The following is a 6,697-nucleotide window of genomic DNA, read 5'->3' on the forward strand; positions in this document are numbered from 1 at the left end:
CAGTTGTTTTGTCCAATCATTTACTTCCAGTAAAGAAGACTGCTACTGTAGACATATAGAGTCATGGCACAGGTCTTGGTAGAATGGACTAAAGTTTATGTTCTATTTTTACTGGAACACCACTGAAGTAAAACCCTAACAATGGGGTGAAATGTACAGTTATTTTTCTCCTTATGTACTGCAAAATTCCCTCAGCATCCTAAGACCGTGTATGTAAACCACTTGGCAACATACATGCTTGTGTTTTAGTGTAGATAGGATCTCAGATAGGTATTCCACACACACACACACTCAGAAAGAGTTGGATTCAGAAGATGGAGTGTAGGCAAATTTTAGAATCAATATTGACAGATCTATTTCAAAGGTCAAAACAGAAAAATCCGCCTCGTGTTCACTGAAGTGAACAAAACAGAAAAAGGTTGGTGTTTCAGCAGTGCTGCAGTCATGTATAATTTAATACCCCATGACTGGCTAATAACACTCTCCTATGTGCTCCTATCACAAGTTTTGCAGTAATGGCCAAGATTTGCGGTTTCCAGCAGCCATCCTGGAACACTGCCTCATTGCTCCAGGCCTGATACAGTACTTCCACTTTTCCACTGGGATGTGTTATGTAATTGCATGTCTGCTTAAACACTTGGGAGGGTATTAAGCTTAAAAATTAAATAAAATTAAAAAAAAAGGGGGGGGCAAGACAAAGTCTTTATTTGGGCATGGGACTACAGAACGGAAGAAAAAGTAACTTCAATTGGTTCTGTAACAAAGGGGAGGGAATAAAAACAACAGGTGTGCTGGAGGATTAGCATATGTCTGTATGGGAAGGTCACAAGAATTAGCTAATTCTCAGATAAAATAGCAGCTTTAAACATGTTTCAGAGAAATAGTCAGCTGTGTGTTTTCTATAATTATACTATAAGCACATTTCTTGAGTTTTTAATAAAATATTGTATCCTGGGAGACACCAAAATATATACTATAAAGCAAACAAACCATTTTTACCATTGGAAAATCTATAGTAAAACTACATCTAGTATTTGAAATAGTATAGCCCTCTGTTGAATAAACCTACAAACTTCTGAGTCACAGAGTCCAAGGTGATCCTTCCTCAAGTTGGTCCCACTACAGTGAAACAAACAGATCCATTTATCTGCATGTTTTATATACTAAGTCTCTGAAATTGCACCCAAAAAGAATATGGAAATGGATAATATCTGCAAGTACCTTAGGACTGCTTAGATTGTAGGCCTCATCCTTAGTCAACATAAAGTCCAAGGAATGTACATCAGATAAGAATCTGATTCCATCACTTTAAATCTTTCATCCAGATTTTTTTTATACATTTTGGGGACATTGTGACATGGTTTGTTTAAATCCCTTAAAGACCACAAATTCAAACTTCAACTTTTACAAGATATTGTAAAAATATCTGGTACAAGGTATTGTAACCAAGTCCTCTGACATCTGGATAATATAGATCGATACAATACATGTCAAATGCAGATGATACAGCTACAACATAATTATGTTTACAAACATTAAAAAGGTGTTAGTGTCTATATTACATTTCAACAGGTTTCAGGAGAGGTCAAATGATACTCCACAAAAAAACAGTCATCTGTCTTTTTCCTCAAAGTAAAATGGCAACATTTAAAATGTGAATTGCTCCCATTTACATGACATCACTCCTTTAAAAGTTACAGCCTTAAAAATGAATACCTTTTAAAGTATTAGACAGTTTACCTTATGTTAGACTTCTCTTGCATAATCTGCTTATATTATTTACTATCCTCTTACTAACACATAGAAAATGATTAATTATATGTCCAATGAACTCAAGCCATGTGTGTCCCGAAGGCAGAATGTCATCATGTTATATATTGCCATAAACATTTCTACTACTCAGCATTTTCCAACTGTGTTTATTGTACATGACCTACAATATTTGGTAAACAAGTGTGTACAGCTGTTTCTGTGATGAATATTCTAGCATTACAGTGCATTTTTAAAATTTGTATCACAATTTTCCATGGAATACATCAGTTCATACATCTGAGGTCTCTGAATGTACAAATGACTAACTGTCAGCTGCAGTTTCCTCACCTCAGGCTATATTCTTTCAGTGGTTTCAATGTATTTTTCTTAATTAAGTGATTTAATCAGCCACAATGAGTAGGTTGTTTCTCGACATTCTGTAGAGTTTTATTCTACTTACCCAGCATCTTCACTGAGCTCCTGGTACTGATCAGTACAATCATTTTAAATGTAGCAAGAAAGAATTAAAAGATATGTAGCAGAAACTATAACAATGCTTATGATACTGGTTTAAATTACAACCGCCCATATTTTAGGGGATAATATTTTGTATTTAACAATATCTATTTGTAACTTAATACAAAATCTCTTTGTTAGGAAATAAAGAAGATACATAGCTTGTAAAAACATTTATGTAGACTTTAGATATATATATTTATTTTTAACAGATACGACTTAAAGTTCCAGATGCAAACATTAGAGCTTGTGGTAATACCCCTTGGAATTTAAACTAATTTTGGCAACTTTTGAAATGCATAATCTTATTCACACATGTTTCTTGCTATCCGTATGCAGAGGACTGTACATATGTTCTTACATTACAGTAATCTAATACAAATAAATGTTTCTCAGCAGCAACAGTAAATAATTATGTTAAAAAAAATCAATTCTGTGTCTTTTCAAATATCTGATTTCCCAGGGAGGTGTAATAGTCAAAATTGGAGTACAACATGTAAACAGATTAAAACATAGCAACCCGTCAAAAAGCATGATCCTAGCATCCTAAGCATAGCTGGGAGAGTAAGCACAAGAAAGGAATCTTTTATGTAGCTGTTATTAAAAAAATAAAAAATAAGAAATAAACTGTCTGTGACAGTCCTTGGCCATGTAGTTGTTAGGGTAGCCACAGTGTATACCAGATAAACAGTTAAAATTATGTTTGATATAAATCACGATCTGAAGAATGTGTGCAAATTCAATTTAGGGAAAAATAAATAAATAAATAAAAGAGAGAATGGTTTTCATGTTTAGCAGCCAGAAAAAAATACATTTTGAGCTGCGCAAATCCACTGCCAGATGTAAGGCTAACTATTGGCTGAACACTGACCATGTGTTTGAGCCATGCAGATCTGAAAACCCCTCCCAGAGCCAGATCTGCATTGCAGTGAAGGAAAGAACAAGATTTATTTCCCCTGCCTTACTCTCTTGCACAGCTACATAGGCAAACAGGAAATCCATCTGCAGTTCCTCCCCTTAATAAAACATGTCCAATAATAATTGTTTAGCAGTACAACTACTGCTAACTAGTGTTTTCCAAATCATAGGAACAAAGAATGAACACTAAGGTCAAGTAAAATTATATACTACTTTCAAGAATTTTGGTCTCAAGAACAGCGGATATTACCTGCTATGTTCTTCATTTTTCTCCTTCCTCTATAAGACTTTTTCTTTCTGTAAAGAAAGCATGTACTCTTATTAAAATTCTTTCTAGATAGCTTGTATTTCTTACGTTTATGCATGCTGTGATTTTATTACATGTATTTATACCTCAAACACAGCATATTCATTTTTATTTTAACTGGAGTTTTCAACATGTAGGTGGCTATTACAACAGGATTAAAGCTGTTGAAAAAATGGCATTTTTTCCCCTAATACATATGCTTCTTTCTGTTTGATCTAGATTTAAAGAAAATATGTTTGCTAACACAAGAAGCCTAGCATAAACAAAGCATGTTCCTTTTAAGAGAGCCCTAAATTTACTCTAGAGCCTAGAGTAAATCAAGCATCAAGACGATGTTAGACATACATTATTTTATTGCAAGTAAGCTTCATAAATGTGATCGTTGTCACTTTAACATAACACCCTTACACTTTGTCTAGAGCATAATTGTGCTAGTAACAAAATTCCTAAGATCCAGACCATAAATGTAAATGAAATGTGCACAAAGTTACAGAGCCGGCCATGTTAAAATGGCATCTCAGTGGTCTTTCCTTCCCTGCTAGAAGTTTTATGTTTTGGTTAGTCCTCATTATCATTCCCAATAATAATTCTTATTTAATTTATGTCAGAAGGTTTCTAACAAATAAAATTTTAAGAAGAACTGAGATAAAAAAATAGACAAAGCAGTTTATGGAATGAAAGAATCTAAATACATTCAGATTTAATTAGAACCCAAAGAATGGAAAAACAATTGGGGGAAAAAATCTTTAGGACTGTATTAATTTCTACAGCAATCCCAAATGCAGGATTATTTTCCGTGCTACGTATCTGGCCCACATATAAAATATTCAAAAGAACAAGCATTTTATAATAAGATACAATTTGTAGAAAAAAATTAATGCCACGTCCCTAAATAAAATCAAAATATACAAAGGGAAAGCAGTTTAGAAGTATTTCTAATTGAGGTTGTTGCTAATCGATCTGTCTCAATTCCTAGATCACAGCTCTAAGGTGTAACTCTTGAGGAATATGTCATGCAAAAACGACCTAAGTTCTCTGGCAGATGGAGTCTAATGGATTTAGTTGCAAGAGTTCGGTGTTATTTCCCCAATTGTTTGCTTGAGATTATTAAGCCTGTATTAGTCTGGTGGACCATCATGTGTGTTTTTCCTTCAGAAATGATGTCAATAGCCTGTCATGTATGTCATGTAGCCTGTGCTGCATACGAGCACAGGAACTGCCAACCTGTTATCAGAATTTACATGAATATATTATCCCGTCTTTGTTCAGTGAAGCTCAGCAATTTAAATGAAGCGCAGAGGTGAAAACAATTGTTTCTAAATGAAGAAGGTAACAGAAGCTGCAGTTGCTTGCACACTACTACACTACACGCATCTACAGTAACACCTATGTTTGAATATACTGTATTTCTAAAACCCAGAAAAAAAATGGAAAAAAAGAATAGAATAGAATAGAATAGAATAGAATAGAATAGAATAGAATAGAATAGAATAGAATAGAATAGAATAGAATAGAATAGAATAGAATAGAATAGAATAGAATAGAATAGAATAGAATAGAATGATAAATGATCTTTTGTCCTGAAAATCACTTGAACATTTTAGTATACAGCATGCAGGCCTTCTGAGCAAAATTGCAGTTGTGTCCTTTTCAACATAGGAAATTTACATATATTTAGACCAACTACATTTACAAAACCACCATCACAATACAATAATTTAATTAATAATAAGTCACTTTGTTTCTGCAATCTAAGAGGCTTATGAAAAACATACTTGGTTCACTGAATGGATTCTATTAACATTACTATTCTGGAGACTAGAACTCAAGATCAATTTCATAGTCACATTCATAATCTCTGTGTAACAATAAAAACAAACAAACAAACAAAAGAAAACCTTTGGACAATTTCACCAATAATATTTCTTTACACAAAGAATCTTTTCACAATCTAAAACCATGTAAGAGCCAAACAAAAATAAATAATTAAACAAACAATTAAAAGAGCAGGATGAAGACTGAAATTTCAGCCATGAAAATGTATGAAAGTTAAAGGCCTTTGTCACATTTTTTGAACCAGGTACAATCTACTGTTCCTATGGCTTACAAAGAGTAGATTACAAAGAGTACATTCGCAAACACTGCTAGAAAATAAATAAATAAATAATCACATCAATCATCTGCACAGATAACCAACGCTAGGTCTGCTACATAATGTGAAACTATATATAATGATGAAACTACATCAGCCAGAATAGATAGCAGTGTATTAAATGCCACATTTTCTCTGAAGGAATTGTGTGATCCAAGATATGAAGCAATATTATTTTGGGTACCAACCAACTTCAAAACACTTTACCAGCATAAAATTGTTCGCCTGAAATCAAAAGTACAATTTTTTGTCTAAAACCTCAGACTTGTTTGTGGACAATTTTCATAAGCAACTGTGACTCTGTAAAATAAGCAACTCCTTCATGTATTGGTTTGCCTTTTATGCTAGTGTAGCTAGCACAATATTATAAAATGATTACATTATATACAGTTGATTACACACGGGGAAGGACGATCATGAACCGAAACTATAGAATTCAAATGGGATCTCCCTATGGCTGTGCAACCAAATCAGACTACAAGACAGTCAGCCTCCATGACTGATACGTAAGCGGTAAACGAGTAACATCAGACTAATGAAGGTCTTCTTCAAATTGTGAGGCAAGTCGAGTATAAACTAACAAGAATCTTTGCAACTGACAAGTATTTTAAGACACATATTGCCAGCGCTGTTGTCTGTCTCACAGTAATCAAGGCCAAGAGAACAAGGAACATAAGTGACACATACATGAATAATTTTATTTGAAATAAAAAGTTAAACTGCACATTACACTTGGGAAGAAGAGAAGAGGATGAGAAATTGATGGTTTTACTTGTACCACAAAGATGATCTGGAGGTTGCTAAGATTTCCATGCAATGTTACTTTGTAAGAAGTCACCCATCTTCCGACAGATTTAATTCTTCAAAAACTTATTGCAACTGAGGTATGCTATAGTAGAAAGAACATTTCTAAACCTATTGTAAATATCTCTACATATTTAAAAAATCTTTTTAGAGAAGTTAAACAGGTTTCAACACTGTTGCATAAGTCAAAATAAAGGTGCTAACTTGAAAACTCCAAGACTGCATTCTCCAATTTTTCTTTGTAGTAA

Source organism: Anas platyrhynchos, chromosome 7 (assembly GCF_047663525.1).
Source record: "Anas platyrhynchos isolate ZD024472 breed Pekin duck chromosome 7, IASCAAS_PekinDuck_T2T, whole genome shotgun sequence".
NCBI lineage: Eukaryota > Metazoa > Chordata > Aves > Anseriformes > Anatidae > Anas > Anas platyrhynchos.